Source organism: Leptinotarsa decemlineata, unplaced genomic scaffold (genome assembly GCF_025532065.1).
Source record: "Leptinotarsa decemlineata unplaced genomic scaffold, Ldec_3_MD MMD2_tig00078422_RagTag_RagTag, whole genome shotgun sequence".
NCBI lineage: Eukaryota > Metazoa > Arthropoda > Insecta > Coleoptera > Chrysomelidae > Leptinotarsa > Leptinotarsa decemlineata.
The window spans coordinates 9,063,607-9,085,759 of NW_027412747.1; the positions used below are offsets into that span (position 1 = coordinate 9,063,607).

The following is a 22,153-nucleotide window of genomic DNA, read 5'->3' on the forward strand; positions in this document are numbered from 1 at the left end:
ACCTGGCAATTATCACATAAACCCAATGGATTTGTTTAGGACCTAAACCCCAAGTTTTACCACAAATCCTTCTTCATGTCCGTAGGGTCAGTCTGGCTTTGTGCAAAACTTTTTCCAAGTCAGCGTTCCAAGTGAGTTTTTTATCAAAGACAATGCCAAGATATTTTACCTCCGTTCCAAATGGAATGACCTCACCATTCTGATGTGTCCGTCCAGTATAGGTATATATACCACCCTTGCTGTCAAACAACTTGGTGGTATATAGTTCCACGCCAGACTTCCATCGGGTTGTTTCAGCGACCTAATTTGGGCACTCGGCTCTCTAGAGAGAATTTTGTGAACTCTTGTACTGCGGGGTAAACCAAAGATACTCTCACAGAATTTCCTCCAAGACTCCCGTTTTGTCTTTCTAATTTACTTGTTGTATGTCGTTAGAGTAGTTTCATAAAGTTCTCAGTTACCTGAGTCTTTAGCTCGATTGAATAATCGTCGAACTTCTTTTCTTGTTTTGCAAGGCTTTGATCCACCAAGAATAGTTATGGTTAACTCTTTTAATTCTCAGTGGACAGTTCTCATGATAGGATAAGATCAGTGCTTCGCAAAATTGCTCAGCTACTGTATCCATACCATCACAACTGTGAATAGAAATGAATCCGTCTTTCAAATGCAATTGGAGGGAGTTTTTATAACCACTCCAATCAATAGATTTTGAGTCACGATATTCCATTACTGGTCTAAGACCTGTTTCTCCAAATACAAATTTTATTTTTTTCAGATTGTAGAGGATGAAAATCCCCAAAAAAGTCGATAAAAACTCGTTTCCTTAACAAAAAATAATTTTTGTTCAAATTTTCGTTTCCTTCACAAAAAATGACTTTTGTTCAAATTTTGTATTACAATGCATTTTATCGATTTCTTACATTGTAAAATCTTTCCATGAAGTAAAGAACATGTATCCCTTGTATACTTTTATCCAAAAATAATGTTTTCCTACTGAGAAATAAAATAGTTCAGAGGAATCATCAAACCTAAGAAAAATATTTATATTGTCAAACAAATAATAATTCCACTTTTATTATTTTCAAAACGATTGTCAAACACGGTCAACATGACTCCCTAAAAAAACAAAGGCCGTCGGCTATCGGACCTTCGACCTTACTGATTCAATTTAATGACCGGCACATGTTTTGCCATCAGATTCTTGATTTATCTTTTCTCTTTTCCCCGTCAGCAAATGTTTATACTGCAATAAAAGGTTTTGAATCGAACAGAGCAATCGATACATATTTTTTCACTTACTCGTATATTCGTCACTTTCAGGAAAATAAGGCTATACTTTTCCGAATCAACCCGACAGAAGTGTTTAGTGTGTGTTAGACGATGGACGGTGTGGTTAAAGTTCTCATAATAAACTAGTTGTTGCCCGCGGCTTCGCCCGTGTGGAATTTGGTAGTTGTACTACTAATTAGTACTATGTTGCTGTATCGCTGCTGTTCCAATGTTTTGACAGAATCAGAATCAACGAACTTAGGCGTGCGCAGCGTTATAGAACAGTGCTTTCAAAAAATTGTTCTACAGCGCCATCTAGTGGCAAGTTACAGAAAAATTGATGGCCTAAAAAACTTCTCTATGAAAAATTACTTATACATGTCAAGTTTCATCACGATCGGTTGAGCGATGTAGAAGTTTATCACTTACCAACCAACCAACAAACATCCATTTTTATATATTAGATTTCATAAGCTGTCTATGAACAGTTGCCATATACAGTGCATTCCATTTAAAACGAGCCACCCTGAATAACTTTTGGTACAATGATTTGCAGGAAAAATAAAAAAACACGTCCACCATGGTATACAGGGGGACACATTTTGACATATTCACATTTGATCTATCTGTTCCTATCGCACCCCCAGAGCATGTCACCATTTTTTTAAATAAAATTACCATTATATCATATAACTTTTTGTAGCTTTTCCTTGAAGATGAAAATAAATTTCATTGAAACATTAGAATAACCTGTGTAATAAGAATACAATTTTAATATCCTACATTTAAAGTTCAGAGAAACTGTAATGATTAAATGAAAAAATTATTTGAAGTCAATAAGACTGTAAAATATGTAAAAATTTTACACTTTGCCAAAGGTACATCAAGCATCCTCTCTCTGAGACCTATAATTGCCTCAATTGTTTCTTCCGCAGAGAAACCTGTCTCTTCTTTACAGAAATTTCAACTGAAGCTTATGAACTCGACAATCTATATTTTGATGTTTTCTCTAAATTCCATCATATCAAACTACCTGATTAATTTGTAATTGCTAACTTAGATGTTGTATCTTTTTTCAGCAACGTCTATTTAGATGCCCATCTCAAAATATGGGGACGTTAATGTCAATTTCGTAATATTCATAAAACTTTCCTTCTCAACAATATATACCTCTCTTTCAATAATAAAATATATGAAAAAACTTATGGTACTCCAATGGGAGCAAAGATTAGCGCAATTTTGGCTGCATATGTCATGGATGACCCGCCATATATGGTCTTAAAGGTATTTCCCTTTCTCTTTTTCATAAAGAAATATGTATCATTCATATATCATTTCTCTCCCTAAAGGTGGAATATCTGAGATTGTGAATATTTTCAACAGGTATGACCCAATTATCGAACCGGAAAACGATGAACAATGGGTTCCTTTCCTCGACACTGAGTTCATCAGAACACCGGTAAATATTATTCTCATTGATTGATATCGTAAACCTGTCAGTTCTGATAGGTTCCTTAAATACTGGTATATCACAAAAAGTTGACGAAATCAATTTGGTCAAACAGATAAAAAGTAGCATAGATTTCCGAGCCTTCATTTCTTAAAAAAAAACTCAATATTCAATAATAACCAGTTGGAACAAACTCCTGTTCAGTCTAATAATAATAAAAATGGTACCAATCCACCTCAAGATCATATTTTGTTCTCTTTCTTTACCTTACATCAATGATGTGACACCTAAGTTATGCAGAATTTCCAAAAATTCAAATGTAAAACTAGCTTTCAGAACCATTTTCACTATTATTATATTGTCATTAACACTTAAAGATCAAACTCCTATACCTCCTGAACCTTCTTGTTAAGACCATAGATATATTCTGTTCAATATTGAAACAGGTCTCAGACCAATAGTAGAATATCGTGACTCGTGAGTGGGTCTAAAAATTTCGCGAAGCAGTGACCTCATCCTATCATGAGACCTGTCCACTGAGGGTTAAAAGAGATAACCACAACTCTTCTTGGTGGAACAAAAGCCTAAAGAGTCAGGTAACTGGAAGCTTTATAAAACTACTCTAACGATATACAACAAGCAAATCAGAAAGGCAACACTGGAGCTTTTGATAGAAAACCACTTTCCTGGAAATCTGACTCTTGATAACAACAGACCTCCCATCTTCGAGGGGGCTAAACGCCAAAGAAAGAACGATTGGGACGTCGCAAAGAAGGTTATCACAGCACCGGCAGTTGAATGGACTATCAAGTCTTTTCAGCCCTTCAAATCTCCTGGAGAGGATGGTATATTTCCAGCTCTTCTTCAAAACGGACTTTCACAAAATTGTATAGAGCTAGTCTGGCGTGGAACTATATACCACCCAGTTGGTTGGTAGCAAGGGTGGTATATATACCTAAAGCGGGTCGGAGGTATGCAACTCCCCTAAATAACCACCAGTATGCTTATTAAACCGGCGAATCGACAGATTTAGCATTAAACAACCTAGTTGAGAAAGTCTCTCAATTCCTTGACAACAAGAAGATTGCGGTTGCTGTATTTCTTGATATTGGAGGAGCATTTGACAATGCACTTCCAAAATCTATAGGATTGTCTTTGGCCAGGAAGAGTATAGAATCGAACATAACTGGCTGGATCTATGCCATGCTAGTAAACAGAACTGCAACTACGACTCTTCAAGGCGAGGCCATTAGGTTCAGGGTCACCAGGGGCTGGTCGTTCCTGATGAATAGTCTGCTTGATGCCCTCGACAGAAGAAAAGTGGATCTGCAAGCTTATGCAGATGACCTTGTCATCCTGGCAAGGTCCACGTCGGGAAGGGTAACTTGTAATATCTTCCAAAGCGCGTTGGACGTTGTTCACAGTTGGTGCCTGAGGGAGCAGATGTCTGTCAACCCCAGCAAAACTGTGTTAATCCCCTTCACCAAGAGGAGAAAATTGGATGATCTAACGTCACTTTCCCTCAATGGTGAGGTCATTCCATTTGAAACGGAGGTGAAATATCTTGGCATTATCCTTGATAAAAGACTCACCTGGAACGCTCACTTGGAAAAAGTTTTACACAAAGCCAGACTGTCTTTATAGACATGTCGTAACATTTGTGGTAAAACTTGGGGTTCACATAAATCCACTGGATTTATGTGATGATTGTTAGACCAATGATCACTTATGGTGCAATTGCCTGGTGGCCAAAGACTTTACATTAAACGGCCCAAGCGAAGCTCTCTGACTTACAGAGACAGGTTTGTCTGGCTATCAGTGGTGCCATCAGTACCACACCATCAGCGCCCATAGAGACCCTTCTAGATCTATCTCCTCTCCACATTTTTCTGGAGTGAGAGGCTAGATGGACTGCATATCGACTTGTGCATATTGCCAATTACACAAATCAATTTAATGCAGAGTGCAACAGACTGTTGGTTGACATTGGAAGTCACAGCATTATGGAAATGACCTCTGACTTTATGCCTCCAACTGTCAATTACGAACTGCCTTATAAAGTACTATTCCCGAGTAGAGAGGACTGGATTCTCCACGAGAAGGAAATATTAAGAGCAGATAGTTGTTGGTTCACAGATGGATCAAAAACACCTTCCGGTTCTGGTACAGGTGTTTTTAGTCGCAGACCCAGGACAGAGATATCTATCTGCCTAGGAACTTATGCGACTGTATTTCGAACGAAAATTTACGCTATTGAATTGTATGCGGAGAGATTGGATAAATCCAACCTCACACACAAGTCATTAAAAATATTATCGGACAGTCAAGCGGCGTTGGTAGCTCTTGACTCCTACCAAGCAACGTCTAAATTGGTAGCAAATTGCCAAAAACGACTCTCCTCGATAGGAAGACTTAACAAATTGTCTCTGGTCTGGATGTCTGGCCATACTGGCCTGGAAGATAACGAAGCTGCTGACTCCCTTACAAAGGAGGGTGCTGCAAGCAGCTTCATCGGACCAGAACCTATCATTGGCATCGCTTTAGGCTTTGCCAAACAAACTTTGAACACATGGATGGCAAGAATATTCATGGACTTCTAGCAGAATTTTCCAGGATTGGCTCACTCCAAGGCGTTTATTCACCCTTCGAAGCTTGATACCAAACAGATTTTGGACTACAGTAGGCATGAACTACGATGTCTAATAGGCCTTCTTACAGGTCACTATCATTCGAATCATCATATGCAGAGACTTGGACTGTCGGAAGACAGTGTGTGTCGCCTCTGTTTGGAAAATGATTAAACATCAGAGCATATACTTTGTGCCTGCCCCGCTGGTGACCGAATCAGGTTGTTAGAGTTCGGTAGAGCCGAAGCAGGTCATATAATGGGGCTACAATTCAACACAAATTTTAACAATTGAAAAGACGAATTTCAAAGATTGTTTCTGGAGATGTTATTTATTTTACATTCAGGAAACTGCCTTAATAGAAGGTCAGATATCAACCAATTCAGTGAAATCTATGCCTTTTTGCTTGACATTTATAAAAATATAGACAAATTTCAAAGTGAAAATACTTCTGAAACTCCACTAGAATAAATTAACAACTTTTACTTCTGTACATTTTCAATAATTAATAATAAAATTTTGCCCTTCTATGGTGTATTACTTTCAGATCTGATTATCATTCACCACTAAATATTTTACTTAAGAAAATAATAAGTTTCTCTTCACAGAACTGATAATTGTGTATTTCTATCAATTAAATTTAAAGTTTGATACATCTGACATTTTGGTCTTCTCATTATTATGCATTCATCAACAGCAGATGTCTCTCATCACACTTGCACCAGAACTGTTCCATATTTCCATACTTTCAACATGACAAACATATTCACTAACTGAATTCCATGACAGATGTCATTGTCATGTTTCCTGTCTCATTCCCTTTTTGATTCACAGTTTCTTCTACTGGTAAATTATATTTTAAAACAAATTCGAATGTTTCATTAAGAAAATATAAATAATCCTTGTGGCTTAATAAGGATTTTAGTTTTTTTTAATGTAGTGACTTTTTGTTTTGATTATATTGACATGTAATATTTTTATAAATTTCACATCCTTTTTGACACGGCCATCCTCACCAATAGTAAGTATGGTAATTTTTGTAAATTTCAAAAATTTTACTATTATCATATAGACTATCTGTAGTTTTTCCTTGAAGTTAATAATAAATTTAATCGAAATATTGGAATGAATCTTGTTATAAAAGTAAACTTCCTTTCATCTGATCACCAATATTACTTATTTATTATTATTGTAGCTCAACATGCTTATAATAAAAAAATCAGCCGAATGAAATTTTATCAGCAGTGGAAATCTAATAGTTCTAGATTTCTGTGAACTAGCAAATCAGAACAAATATACTATAATCCTACGCAAAACAATTCAATAGGGGTATTGCCCTCTACCATCTTTCGCTAATTAATTGCTTTTCGGGAGAGTATAAAATAGCAATTCAGTAAATACATATTTTCATGTATAAATTCTCTTTATTTCAATAGATTTGTGAAGGTTATTAAGGAAATCTCTGGAATATTGCCATCATATTATTAATCCTCTACCTGTAGACGGTGCATCATTGTATAATTTGCAAAGATTACGAGAAAATAAGTCCTCCATTCAAAAGTACCTCTGGGTCTGAGCTCAAACCAGCATTTTCAATTATTTCTAAGTAGGAGAATTAATTTTTCCAGATAGTTACGACGCCCCCGTATTTTAATGCCGTCAAAGTGAGTTCTACGCTTTCTAATAGTTTCGATGTCTCTCGACATCGCAATGTATGAGGCAAACACGGCGGGTTGAAAGTACAGGACCGGTGTGAGGTGAAAAAACAATCTGAATAAAATACTAGACATAAAAACTGATAAAAAAATGAACATTGTTTGAAAAGGGAGTAAATCACAGAAATGATTAATTATAGTTGCTCCAAGTTATGGGGGATGAAAAAGGGTAAATTTCAAGAGAGAAACCTACAATAGTTGGGAGTGACAAAAATAATGAAACCTGCAACTTTTCATATGAACTATTTTTTCACATAACCCGGAATTTTACGATAAAAATCGGAAGACCCGTTGTTTTGGTTTTCAACTACTTTTTCCCACAAAAAATATTTGGTGTCTGAATTGCATTAACATCCCACTGAATTTTTTACTATTTTTTTGGATATATAACCTTCCACAGTCTGAAAAGAAAACAAAGCTAATTCAATAGAGAATTTGCTGAAGTGTAATGAAAGGCAAACTGAAAAGTTCACCCCGTATATAAAAAAAATACACCCATTCACAATTAAGGCGAAAGATCTCACGTGAATTTTAGATTTTGAAAATGGAAAAAGATTGTTTTCGGAAACGTCGACCACTGAAAAAGCTAAGTCTAGAAATTTATTTTTTCAATCGACTTGTGTGGGCAAAATTTATGAATACAAGTTACTGACTAATTTATTCCAGTCATTTAAGGTTTTATCTGCGAAAAATTTCCTACTGAGCTGAATTTTGGTATACATCTTCATTATGGCGTTTTGATGAAGATGTGAAAAATCGACATTAATATCGTGCCGGCTAAAAAATTTATATGGGTCAAAAGATCACGAAAATCAGTTTTTCGTGAATATCTCGCGACCTATAGCTCGGAGGTCAATAAAGGTCATTATCAAAATTATTTCTCATGCTATTGTCTACAAAAAATGTCTCTTGCATTTTTCTGTGAAGTCAACCGTTTTTGGACTAGAGCGCTGAGAAAGCGACTACATTATGATGATGCACTCGTTTCCGCACCACCTTTGAGGTAGAATGAAAAGCGCGTTTTTTTCACATGGTTTCCCCCGTAGGCATAATCCATGAACTGTAATAAAAGGTTTTTTTTATTTCATGCACAATAATTTTTTATTTGTACATTGAAAAATAGGGAAAAACTTCATCAAAAGTTGCTGACAAAACATCGAGTGGACTTATGTTATTGCTGTATTTAAATCAACATCTTCTTATTTTCTTCACTAGTGGACTCTGCGTTTAAGCATAACTGACCACGGCAATGTCCACAAGCTTCAGAACATCTCAATTCAATTTTTTTACATCCACATTTGCCGTCACAACCTTTTGTACAATTACAAAAGATTGTGTTCAGTAGATCATCGGGTGCTAGTGACAATAAAGTTGTTATTGGTTGTAATATATTATTTTTCAACTCCCAACCCCACTGTTCTGGATCAATTTCTTTTCCTAGCCAGGTTTGTATTTGATGATAGACTCGATAAATATGCTGTTGAGCTGCTGAAAAAGTGGGTGGTAATAATTGAAATTTCACAGCTGCAGAATTTTGTGAATCGGGTCTTTTTTTCAAACATCTTAATGACTTTAATTTTTCCTTTCCCTAAAAGTGTTGAGGTGTTGTCACATCCGGTCATAGCATGTGGAAACAGAATATTTTTCTTGCAGTGTGGATACTTGTTGAGACTCTCAGTCGAGTATATTTTTGTTTCAACATTGTTTTTCTCTGGTTTAAAAAAAAAGGATGTAGGTTGATCAAGTATTTGTATGCGTGCTGCTAGGATATGTCTATATATATATATATATATATATATATATATATATATATATATATATATATATATATATATATACAGGCTGATTCACGGTGGATGGCACATTAAACGTTTCTGGTGAACCAGACAACGGATCACTTTGAAAATTTAATGGAGGGCATATTCGGACATTCTCTAGCCAACTAAAATATTTTCGACAATGCGGTGTTGCCGCTTCTATTAGAAAGCAGTAGCAACTTTGATTTTTCAAATGGAACACTCTGTATATAATATTATTTTTGGAATCTCCAACAATTGCCCGACAACTTTTCTTGATATTTCCCTATACCTATCTGTTACCTTTTTCGAAATAAAAATTAATTTCAATTTTTTTCTTCGAAAATCATGACTTCTAAAAATGCCGATATCTTTTAGTTAAGAAGTACTATGATATCGAAATTTGGTTTGGAGTTAGGTGATACTTGGACACTTCCCACACGTCAGCCTAATCTCCGTTACTTCAATACAGGGTGGTAAAAAAATACAGTTTTTTCGTTTGCTTGAAAAAGTTGCTGAAATTTGATTATTTTAAATAGAACACCCTGTATATTATTGAAAATTCGGAAAGCTGCTGAAATTTGCTTTCTTTCTATGTACATCATACCTATACCTAACTAGTCAAGTTTCGGACTTATGAACATTTATTTATGAAAATGTCCCTTCAGAATGGTATTTCCATTCGGTATTTGGTAAGCAGGCTATTTGACAGTAGCCTTGTGACATTCTCCTAATAATATCGACATTTTCGTCACTTCAGAAGTTGCAAATACCTTCAAAACGGTGGAACAAAACTATTCGAAGGAAGTTCTTATGAATTTGTTTATTATTTTTGGACAGTATGACAAAATTATCAGCAGAACATGTAGAAAGTTCAATGAAATGTATCCGAATCTACCGCCAATGAACCTCAAGAAATTTAAACGAATTCAGAACAATTTCAATATGTTTGGATAAACTTTAAAAAAGCACCAAGAAACTTGAAATTGGAAATATTGATATGAATAATTATAAAAAAGTAAAACAATCATGTGGAATATTTCAAAATATGTTCGAATCGCTGGCCGTTCACTTCCAAGTACTTTAAAATGCGGGTGTTGACTGCATCACGTGATTGTCTTGTAGAAATACCAACTTTTTCGAAATTCTCAATAAGCACTTCAAATTTTTTTTTTGTTAAATCGAATAGATACAAATTTTTCGTGACTGATAGGAACTTCCATCGATTCATCGAAGTGCACTTCACAAAATGTAGAAACGGCTGCGGTTCGTCTTAGTTGTTCCATCGCTTTGATATTTTTACTGGAATTGATAAAAAGCCATAGAGTTGACGGTATAGGTATAGAATACCCTTAGCGCTCTAGTCCGAAAACGGTTGACTTTACAGAATAATACAAAAAGCATTTTTTGTAGATAATCGTTTGAAAAATAAGTTTTATTTGACACTTATTGACCTCCGAGCCATAGGTCGTGAGATATTCGCGAAAAACTGATTTTCGTGAACTTTTGACCTTATAACTTTTTTAGCCGGCACGATATCAATGTCGATTTTTCACATCTTCATTAAAAGCCATAATGAAGGTGTATACCAAAATTCAGCTCAGTAGGAATTTTTCTGTATATTGAGGTTTATAAAACCTAAAATGACTGGATTTATTGGACTCTTCAGTGATTCATATAACACAGTAACTTTTCAGGGTGTACTTTTCAGTTTGACCATCGGTACACTCCAGCAGATTCCCTATTGATATAGCTTTGTTTACTTGTCAGATCGTGGAATAATTTATACCCTAAAAACAATAAGAAATTTTGAGTCCTCTACAAAAAATATTTTTCAAAGAATCCCACTTAAGTTCTATTCTTCGAAGACTAGATTGGTAAAAATGATATTAACGTTTATTTACACTGAAAAAGTATACAAATGCATATCTCAAAAGTTACATACAATATGGTGTAAAATAAACTAGTTACCAACAAAAATTATAGATTGTGCGTAGGATTTCATTTATCTAGTATTCCATGTTATGATCTCTAAATGTATTTATATACCGAAAACTTATGTAATAAATTGATATAACTAAAATTTGTTTTATCTATACATATGAATATAATGTATACGAATACATACACACACATATATAGCTACATAGTTTTTCTATTCGAAAATCACAATGAATGTATCTCTATAAGAAAAAAAGAAAGGAATCAAAAATCAGTTTTTCTCCCATTTATAATTTATACCTAAGAGCTTAGAATTTCAATCAAAGAGAAAAGAAATTATTAAGAATAATAAAGGTTATAGGTTAGGTTACTAATCTGTGGAATCCAATAACAGTGTATGCAATCAGGCTTGTAATTATTTTTGTATTCGTCACATTGACAATGTACCAAAAATTTACCTTTCACAAACGTTTTTAAGAGAAAAATTAAAATATCTGTGGGAATGTTCATTGTGTCACACAAGCAAAGAAGAAACTTGTGTCTCCTCTTCTTGGCAATGAACATCCTTCAAATAATCCTAGGATGTGGAATGATAGGTTCATCTTTATAATTATATATTCGCAGAGATCACTGAATAGTGGGAATAAAAATTTGCGAAAAGTGTTTCAGACAGGCCCACAAGAAGAGCACAAGTAATTTGTTTCTTCTCTGGTCATGTTTAGGAACAAACACCGTCCTCAATTTGCTAATTGTATCTCATTTCGCGAGAAAAATGAACAAACAACTATCTCGCTCCATAAAACAATCCACTGTGACAGGCATGAGCCAATATCTTCGCGAAAATATATGGAAAGAAACAATCGATACACTTCAGTACAAAAACGAATGCTGCGGTGTAGATTCCTAAGAAGACTGGCACGAGATGAAGTGGCTAACGAAATATCATGTGGATGTCAAGTCAGAGACCGTGAAACAATTTAAAGGAGACGGGAATATCCTTACCTTGCCTGTTACTCCGTGGAGTTGCTGTAAAGTAGATTTTCCCATGCAGTGGCTCTACGATCCCATTCAGCAAGCATAATATACCCATATATGGGTGGATGAGCCCACCATTGTCGTGAACTCCATAAACACTAAAGGGTGTTTGGATAATTTGAAAAAACCCATTGGATCAGTGACAAATGTACTCATTTTTCTCAGTTCAATGGTGTTTATATCCCACTTGGTTATTTTCATCATCTCAAGAATACTTTATACATCGACGAGGAATGCAATTTTACTGGAAGATCCCAAAGAAAAGGCTCCTGGATGAATATTTGGAAGAGGAGATTGTGGCTATGCTGGCGGAAAAACTCTTCTGGAAATTATGGAAGCATATCCGCCTGCTGAAGAGCACGAAAAGATCGAAAACTTCGTAGAAGGTTCTGAAAACGTCGCCAAAGAAGATGGTTTTGAAGAACTGAACAACACTGTGATAACAATCAAAGAATTTGAAAGGAAAGTTCCAACTCGACGACTGAAAATTGAAAAAAGAGATGAAGTATTAACTAAGAGACAGTTTCCTTCAAAAGGAATTAAAGAGACAAAAAAGAGTAATGAACTATTGAAAAATGGAAAAATGAAGATGCTAAAACAGGATACATCACATAGAAAAAGTAGATAATACAATAGTGGCCCTAATCTGTGGAAAAATGAGAAAACTATGGATATGAATTTATATATTGTATATTATTTTTTAAGAATAATTACTTTTAGTCCTTTTATTTGAACAATCAAGAAGTTATTCAATTTGGGCTTGTAATTACTTTTAGTCCCTTTATTTAAACCCTTAAAACTATCCAGTTGTTTACAATTAATTAGGATACAGCAAATATTTGTATTTGATAATGTTTAGTAGGAGCTCAATTTTGAATGTCCAAAATGAGCTGAAGTATTTTTGAATTGGAATATTTATTTAACATTCAATTTTAATTTCAAATCTAAAAATAGACCGTATCTATTACCAAAAATATAAATTTTTATTCTGATCGACTTGGCCGTTACTTGATGAAGATCCATAGTGATTTCACGAACTACACCTATATAACGATTTGATCCTCACAAACTTTATTCTTAAAAGTATCACATGATTCGCTACCACAGTAGCTTTTTTGTAGCGAATAACAGTATAATATAGTAGAATCAGTATGTTTTCACTACGAAAAACTACTTTGATAGTGAAACATGTGATATTTTTGAAAATAAAGTTTGTAAAGATCAATTCTGTTCGAATTGTTAGAAAATATAGATGTTGCTATAACAGTTTTTTCGAAAATAATTAGTGGTCAACTTTTTGTTGAAAAAAGATGTGGAAAAAAATAAGAATACTATAAAACAATTAGCCAAATGTGTGAAACTCGAAATTTATTCAAAACGTAACATTTCGAGTTTTTCAAGATTGAAGTCAAAATGATGAAGTCTTGGGCTATCTGCGCTTCCGTTATCTATATATCTAGCTATCTCTCTTTTCTTCATATATTTATAAATCCGAAATTTTGAATTTGAAATTTTAATTTCAAGTTATAAGTTGAAATTTCAAGATTAAAGTTATTATTTCGTGATTGAAGTACGAATTATAACGTTTGAAGTCAAAATTTTGTATTGAATAGTCCGGTCAATTTATACATTCGAAGCTACCTAAATTTCCACCAAGCTTTCAGTAAGATTTTTTGAAATATGATTAAAATCAAAATTTGAAATTTCCCCATCTTTCTCCTGCATGGAAAAATGTTCATTCAAGGTCAAAGGTCAAAAAAATGAGTTTTCAGCAAAACGGTACGTTTTATTATAAAAATTGTAGATCATAAAATTATCTACAAAACATGTATCAATACTTTCTTTCTACGATCCACTGTTTTTGAGATATAACGATTCAAAAAGTTGTAAAACTTGTAGTCGTCATAATATGCACACGTTTCCACGCCACCTATGAGGTAGTGTACTTAACGCGTTTTTTTTAACGTGGTTTACCTAGTAGACCTATTCCACGGGTCAGTTGTGATCCTGTTTGATTTGAAAATATTGCGAAATAATGGATATTAGCAGAGACTGAAATGATAAAAGTAATTTGAGTTGAAAAAAGTAGTGAAATTTAATCGTCCGAGTCGTAACTTTCAAATTCCTCTTTTTGTTCTTCTTCTTGATCTTCTTGTTCTTGTTCGTCTTGTTCTTCTTCTTGTTCTTCTTCATATTCATACTGAGTACATGTAAACTGCGTTAATAGCGACGTATCGCATGTCGCCTCGTTGGAATCAAACGGATCCTCCACTGTTGGTGATTCAATATTAGAGCATGACCGGCCTTGACAATGTGTACATGCCAGAGAACAGAACAGTCCGGTTTTTTGCAACCACATTTAGCACTGCAACCCTTTTTGCAGTTGCAAAAAATTGTGTCCAGCAGTTTTTCCGGCGCAGGTGGGAGTAAAATTTGGACTGGTTCTAATGAATTGTTCATCAACTTCCAACCCCAATCTGTAGGATCTAGCTGATAAAAAAGCCACACTTGAACTTGGTAATATACCCGAAAAAGATATTGGTGAGCAGCAACTGAGGTTGGAAGAAGACAAGGCAATTGTATTGGTTTTTACTTTTGGTATTTTTAACGAATCATGCATATTTATACTTATCTAAGCAGGTAGTTTTTTTAGGAACTCCGTACATAGAAAGAAAAAAGCGAATGACGTTAGTGATAATTTATTGTCGAGTTGAATTACTATTTTTAAAAACTTCAGCACATTGAACTAAATTTTGGTTTTCAAACATTTTGAAAACTGTTATTTTACCCCTCCTGTAAAATGCAGATGTCGTATCACAGTCGGTTATTGCGTGTAAAAATAGTACATGATTTTGACACTTTGCAAAAGTAGATAAACTGTTTGATGAATATATTTCCGATTGATGTTGAGCTTTTCAGTTCAGTTCGAGTTCGAGCAGTGAGTACCTACCTAATACGAGTAAGTCTACATCTTCACCAACAACAATAGTTGTATATGTCAAATTGAATTGCTCTATTGCAGTTTCAATTATCAATATATCAAAATCATTATTAACTTGTTTTACGAATATATTTTCAACAGTAAATTTTTTCTTTCAACATTGAAATGAACCGAGACTTGTTGTGAGAATTTGTACGAAATTTTTGTTAACTGGTTGGAACTGCCATATTTTCATCAAATTAAATATCAATTGATGTACATGTTGCTAAAGTTCGACGACGTTGTTCTGCAGCTTTGGTATTACAAACCAAACCAAAATGTCGACGTACATACTGAACTTTTTTCATTTTACCTGATATTCTTATAGTTATAACTTATGTATATTCTATATCATAAGTGTAAGTTACAATGACCGATAGAAAAATATTTTAACATAACTTTTACAACTTTTTGAATCGTTTTATCTCAAAAACGGTGGCTCGTAGGAAAAAAAGTATTAATACATTTTTGTAAATAATTTCATGATCTACAATTTTTATCTGAAGTATTTTCATAATAACACTTATCGTTTTGCTGAAAATCGCGAAAAACCCATTTTTTGACCTTTCACCTTGAATCAATTTTTTTTCATACAGGGGAAAGATGGGGAACTTTCAAATTTTATTTTTAATCATATTTGAAACAATCTTACTGATTTTCAGCTTGGTGGGAATTTAGGTAACTTTACTCTTATATTTTGGTCTAATTTGACCGAACTGGAAGTTGAAATTCAAGATCGAAGTCAATATTTCATGTATAAGCTCAACATTTCCAGTTTAACTCTTCACTACACGCGCATTCTTCTGAAACAATAGTGCTCGAGCGGTATCTCTTAGATATATCGTGCGACAACTCTTGGTAGTGGAAACTCATACGAGCTGAGAATTAACGGGGTCTTACCTTTCATCGTACTATTCCTAACACTGGTTGGACTATAGGCAGTGAACATTGATCGTACCACAGTTGGAAAACGTTCACATAGTGGTCTATTGAATGAACAGAATGTACCACATACGTTAACAACTACCTGACCTAAATAAAAATGGAACTAGCATTTTTATTGCCTGATTCTGCCAATTTAATTTTGTACTCCTTTGTAATCCAATCAGTTTTATTCATTGTTCGAGATACATAAAACAATAATACTGCAGATAAAGGTCAAAGCCACCAAATTTACAAACTTGTGACAGACATTTGCAAAGTTTTCTTAAAGTATTTGTTAGAAGAATACCACAATTTTAGTTTTCCGTTTCACAACATTGCTACGTTTTTGATGTTTTCGGCATCATTTAGCATTGAAAAAAACATCAGTTTTTTTACGCTGCCGCACACATTTTGTACCGCCATTGTAATCTTGGTCACACTGTTTGTGAGGGGTAGACATTACCTCATATGTACAGACATTTACTAGAACTGTATAACCAGAATCATTTGATATTCAAAATAATAAATATAGTTATAAAAACTAAAAAATACGCTTTTAAAGAACATCGAACTAAAAAGTTAAAAATATTTTTTTAATAAGCTTAAAGCAATAACGAACGAAAAATACTAGTATTTTTGTGAAAAAAGCGACATGCGCTTGATATTCAAAAATATGGCACAACGTAACGTTCGTTACTGTTTTAAGCTTATTTAAAAAATATTTTCAACTTTTTAGTTCGATGTTCTTTAAAAGCGTGTTTTTTAGTTTTTTAAACTATATTTATTTTTCATTTTTCAGTTTCTTAACCTATAAAAGCGTGTTTTTTAGTAATTTCAAACTATATTTATTTTATCTGAACTTTGAGATCAATCAGCTGTATATTGTATAAAATAATGAAAATTGATATTTTCCGATTCCGGTGAGGGAGCCTGGAAATCAGCTACCGAGCCCAAGTAAGCCAAATGAAAAAATACATGTAAAGTGAGTTCGAATTATATCAAGGAGGCTACGTATAGCGCCATCTGCCCGCGAATAGATGAAGCACTAATGTCGATAATTCTGTCAAATACAGATCCAGAGCATTCAAACGGGAAAGAATAGTTACAAACAAAAAATAGAATATGATGGTGAACTATTCAAGTTGAAATTTCGAATTTGAAGTTGATGTTTTTAGCTTAGAGCCAAACTTTCAAGTTTGAAGCGAAATTTTCGAATTTAAAGTCGAAACTCCGAGTTCAAAATTGAAATTTCGACTCATTAAATCCAAAACTACTTGTTGCCAGAGAGCATCAACAACCTCGATATTATTTCGAAGAAAAATACATGATGTTCGAAATCCGCGCTCTACCATCTGGCTTGAGCCGGTCCTGTGAGCACAGCGGGTCGAAGGGGTGTGCCTACAAGTGTTTGATTTTCGGTTTTCGCCAAAAACAAGAATCCAACGTGACAGAGAATGGCACATCGGCCTTCGTGAGTGGCATGCGGTGCCGTGAAAGATTAAGGGCACAAAGGAGCCAGCCAAAAGAAATTGTTTGGCGTCTCCGTGTCCATGTGCAAAAGGCGGAGGTTGAACAGCCTGCCGAAATGCGTCATTTGAGACGATATGACTGAACAGGTATACGGGGTCGGCCAAAATAATGTTGTCTAGAAGCTGTAAAAATCCTTCACACAGTGTGTGTCACACACAAAACAAATCCAAGACTCTTAAAAATAATCTTATGGAATTGTTATAGATGCACAAAACTAGGTATACATAAATGCCTTGAAAATATATCAAGGATCAAGAGCCGCACTATGTGGACACAGTATTTCCTTTCAATTCAAATTACCTACTTCCAGTACCATATTCGCTGATAGACCAGGGTCGATAATTTTTAAAACCAAAAAAAATAACAGTAGGATGAAACCCATTAGAAAAGGAGGTGAATACGATAAAAATGAAAGAAAAAAATTAATTACGGAAAAAAAGTTAAACGGCATATCTGTAGGTAATAAAAAGATCTACAACTTTTGTATTTTCAATTTTTTCACATGACCTCAAAATTTATGTGAAAAATTCAAATAACCAAGTTTTTGGGTTTTTATTTCTGTTTCAAAAAAAATTTTATACGAAATTCGGTGGAATCTCATCTTTTTATGTCCCAAACACACTGTAATTTATTTGATTTGAAATATTTATTTTTTTCACCTTATTTTGGCTTAATATCAAAAAAGCTCCCTAATTTTCAATCGAAAATTCTCGCACCAAAATATCAGCTTTTTCCAAAAAGTCGGTGTGTTTTTTGTTCTTTGAAATCTCAACTTTCTGATGGTGTAAAAAATATACATTACTATAGTAAATGTTCTCGATAAATGCAAAAAAAACTCGAATTCGAATTTTTTTCAATCATTATATACAATTTCATCAAAAAAATGTGATTGCTGCAATTTTATTCAGTTAAAAAGTTCATTTATTAAATTCTAGTTACATGCATGTCATAGAAAATTCCATAAAATATAAATATACATGTAAATCGTACCTACTATTGAATTTAGATACTTCATTCTGAGTACGTTATTGATTATAATATTTTTAAAAACGTTAATCTTATTATTTATAAATACCTCATCTTGAATTTTATTCTCTTAACCATTAGTTTCTGTCTGTTTGATGGCATTTCTTCATCATTAGATTCCACAAACCTTTCCAATTCTAGTTGATCTTCGAAATCTTCAAAACCAGCACTTTCTTCGTCTCCAATATTATTTCCAGTCTCCATTGGTTCTTCATCCACAATTTCATCTGAATCATTAACTATTTCGTAGGTTTTTTCTTCCATATTGGAGCAATTTTCAGAACCATGACAATTTGAGCATACATTTTTGCATTTTGAACTATGTTTTCAACAGCCACATTTCAATAATTGATTTAAAAGGACCAAAAGATCAATATCTTGACCAAAAACAATAATAGTTTTATTAGTACCGCCGGCAATTTCTATCGAGGTCTTAATTATGTCAACATCAGCATCTTCTTCTACTTGTTTAAAGGAAAATCCTTGTGAATAATCTTTTCGTTAAAGTTTTTATTATTTTGTTCTAGTTTTTCCTGTTAGATAAAATTTTTTATTGCAAAAATGGTATTTTTGTATGGTTTTGACAATCAAACTCTGGAATATTGTCTGAGGTTTTTCTACGACTACGTTCTTCTCTTTTGGTTGAAGTAGTTGCTGGTACTGTTGTGACAGTAACTGATTTTTTAATTTCGGGTTGCCCATCAAAGACAATATAGCTGCTTTCTACATAGCGCAAATATTTTTTCATGATCTCTTCCACCATTTCATTTTTCTACCAAATTACTTTAAAATCCATCTTCGACGACATGCACTACAAATAATTCGTAGAGTTGAGGTTTTACATATCTTTTTTACTGTCGATCGTTAACGATATCCTTTGAAATATCAATAATGGATCGATGGCTATAATCTCTGCGTTTACTTTAACGGAAGATTGAACCGTTTTTATAGACAAGACTTTGTTTTTCCTTTTGAATTTTACACTGCCAAAATTCATTACAACAATAGCTTGCAAAAATTTTTTCCCTGCTTCATAGGCTTCGTGGCAATTTACTGAATTATATAAATTATTTTGAAACAGTAATAAATATCTCTATCTACAAATATTCGTTCTTCTTTGTTTTTGTAGAACCAACACGATCCTTTTTTGGATCGAATCGTCACGTGTGATGAAAAGTGGATCCTCTAAGTGGATCTGCTGTGTTTCACTATTTCTTTCTGCAACCAAGCCAAACCATCACAGCAAAACCCTATTGCGAGGAAATCGACAAAATGCTTTTTAGTTTATATAACTCAAATATACTGACTATTATCAATCTCTGTAAATATCATGCTTACGCTGATGATACCCAACTTTATGTATCATTTAAACCAGAATGAATGAAGCTGTTGTTGACATCGATACTGAACTTCAAAACATTTATGATTCTTCTAAACCTGCAACCTAATAAAACGCAGGTCTTTATGTTTGGTACCAAGTTATTATGCCAAAGGTATTTACCTCAAGTGAATATTTCTTTGAATGGTATAACTCTAAATATAGTACTGGAGGCAACAAATCTTGGCTTGATGTTGGATAATGATTTAAGATTCAAAAAGCAAGTTTCATTATATATCCAGAGAGCTTACGCGAACTTAAAATTAATTTACCCTCACTGAGCATACCTAAATACTCAGATAAAAACCAATTTATGCCAGACTCTCATCCTTTCACAGTGAACCTATTGTTCACCTGTATATTTTTCCTATTTGGATAGTCTAGATTTGTGCAGGATACAAAAAGTCCAAAATTCCTGTTTACGCTATATCTATGGCATCCGTAAATTCTAGCATATTTCTCATAAGCTTTCTCAGTCGCAATGGCTGTCAATGAAGAATCGTTTCTTATTGCAATCTCTAACCTAATTTCACAATATAATCATCAACAAATCAACGCAGTATCTTTATGGTAAAGTTCGATTTCGTGTATTTTTGTGTCGAATATTCGACACAAAAATAAAATAACTGCTCCCCACAACAGCACAGCACTGTTTGAGAGATCGTTCAGTTTTTCTATCTACACTCATAGTCTTTCCACATACCTAAAAAAATTGAAACTGTCATTTACTACATAGGCACTATAATTTTTTGTACATTATATGTTTGATGAATACTTTAAGTTTTGTATATTGTAAAGGAGTTGAATGGAAGAGCAAGTCTCCTGACTTCGCTCCGGGATTTTACCAAACCCATTGTATTTTCCTTTGTGTACTTTCTTTTTTACCTTGGTAAATAAAAGACATTATTATTATTATTATTACTCAAAAAAAGGAGAAACCTTCTGAAACAACCTAATAGATTGTGAAACAGGTTCACGAAATAATATCTTCCGTTTGACGTTTGAGAACTTAATTTTTTCTCTGGTAGTCCGATAATGTGATGGGTTTCATTGATCTTCTAAAAAAAGGATACATTTTTTTTTAGCAATATCAGCATTAGCCATTGCGTTGGCGTTTTATTACGTTGATGTGTTTTGTGAACATGTTTTTGCTATACATATATTTTCATAGAGTATGTTATGGAAGAATATCATCAAGAAATTTGAACATTTGTATCAATAGTACTCCTTGAATGCCTACGTTGCTTTTTTTCAATTCCATGTCGTGTATTATTTCTACATGTTCTTTTAACATGTTGAGATATCTGGTGTGCTATCTCGAAAATGTCCTCTGACAACCCTGGTCAGTGTACGTCTCTGTTGCACTTGGTAGTTTCAAGTTTAAGGCCTTTTGGCGACCCTACATCGGACACTATCCTAAATCCATCAATAGCCTCGAGGGGCGGAAATGCCGCGGTCGCGCTCTGCCTCCCCGGCACCCCCGTAGTTGCCCAGTCTTCGCGAGTAACGATCTCCTTTCGGTAATTAGCTCGACAAGTGGTCAGTCGAACGACGTTAGAAGCTTTTCTATTGAACCGATGGATAAAGTTACGCGAATTCCTCTCGAAATGTTGTCGACATTCTTTCATACTGTTGACAGTGTTTGTTCAAAAAAATAAAAATAATAATGCCCTCATCAGGAACGTGGGAAAGCGTAGAAGAACCAAACTAGTTATCTATTTAATTTTTATGATGTTCAACTAGGCAACAAAATCATTGAACACGGCGCTTTTCAGTTGTTTCTGGGGTAAAAAATTTGAAATTCGGAACAAACATATAGTTCTTCAAATCCGATATTTCTAATGAACAAACATGGAAAACCCATTCCTTTTCAGCCGGAAATGACCTCAAATAATGAATTTCATATATAGGGTCTTCCAACAGGGACTTCACAACTTTGACAATTGATAACGGCCAGCTTATTGAAGCTACATCTGTCAAATTAGTTGTGATTTATTCAGTTAGTTTTGCCAAATCACCATGGAGGGATATAGCAGTTGAACAAGCAAATAATGAAATTGTTTTATCAAAACAGGTGTTCAGTTTGGGTGCCGAAAACATCGCCGCTGTCTGTGAGAGTGTGCAGGAGAATCCAAGAATCGCGTCGCTCACAAGAACTCGACCTTTCGCAAACCACAACTTGGCGAATTTTGTGTCGTGACTTGGACCTGCAACCATACAGAATTCAAGTGACCCAGGAACTGAAGGTAAACGTCCATAAGCAACGACATGTGTTTGCTGAATGGGCTCTGGAGCACTTGGCAATTGACCCTAATTTTCATCGAAAGATTTTGGGCTGGCGGCGCCATCGGTGCATATTTATATATATATATATATATATATATATATATATATATATATATATATATATATATATATATATATATATATATATATATATATATATATATATATATAAGTACTCTTTGATCATTCCCATATT

The 22,153-nt window shown here is 34.1% G+C and overlaps 1 protein-coding gene, 1 long non-coding RNA gene and 1 pseudogene across 2 annotated transcripts in view; 2 read left to right on the forward strand and 1 right to left on the reverse strand.

The window, feature by feature from the left end:
• The window catches only part of lobo (coiled-coil domain-containing protein lost boys), a 511,805-nt gene that overhangs the window by 352,955 nt on the left and 136,697 nt on the right, over positions 1-22,153 (forward strand). The gene's annotated exons all lie outside the window — the stretch shown is intronic.
• Positions 1,030-1,860, reverse strand: LOC141487209 (uncharacterized). The gene is made up of 2 exons (XR_012468261.1): positions 1,300-1,860; positions 1,030-1,243 (listed from the first exon to the last, which is right to left on the reverse strand). It is a non-coding gene; the product is annotated as an uncharacterized lncRNA (long non-coding RNA).
• Positions 11,410-12,461, forward strand: LOC141487361 (peripherin-2-like; annotated as a pseudogene).